A 253-nucleotide genomic window follows, 5' to 3' on the forward strand; every position below is an offset into this window, starting at 1 on the left:
TATCCACTAGGTTAACCATTATGTACAACAGTTAAAATGTGTTTTAAAGTCTTTATTTCTCAGTAAAGAGGACTTTTTTCCTTCATGGCTTGTTATACTTAAGACCTTAAAATCATATCTGTGAAGACCAAAAAATGTTACTTCTTCTTACCTAAGAACTACCTTTCGAACAAAGCCACAAAAAACAGCTTCTTTTATTTTCTAATAAGACTAAATTTATTCAATAACCTAGTAAAAGTTTTGATTATAACAG

Source organism: Sturnira hondurensis, unplaced genomic scaffold (assembly GCF_014824575.4).
Source record: "Sturnira hondurensis isolate 20B ecotype Veracruz unplaced genomic scaffold, ASM1482457v3 Scaffold0000362, whole genome shotgun sequence".
In the NCBI taxonomy this organism is placed as follows: domain Eukaryota; kingdom Metazoa; phylum Chordata; class Mammalia; order Chiroptera; family Phyllostomidae; genus Sturnira; species Sturnira hondurensis.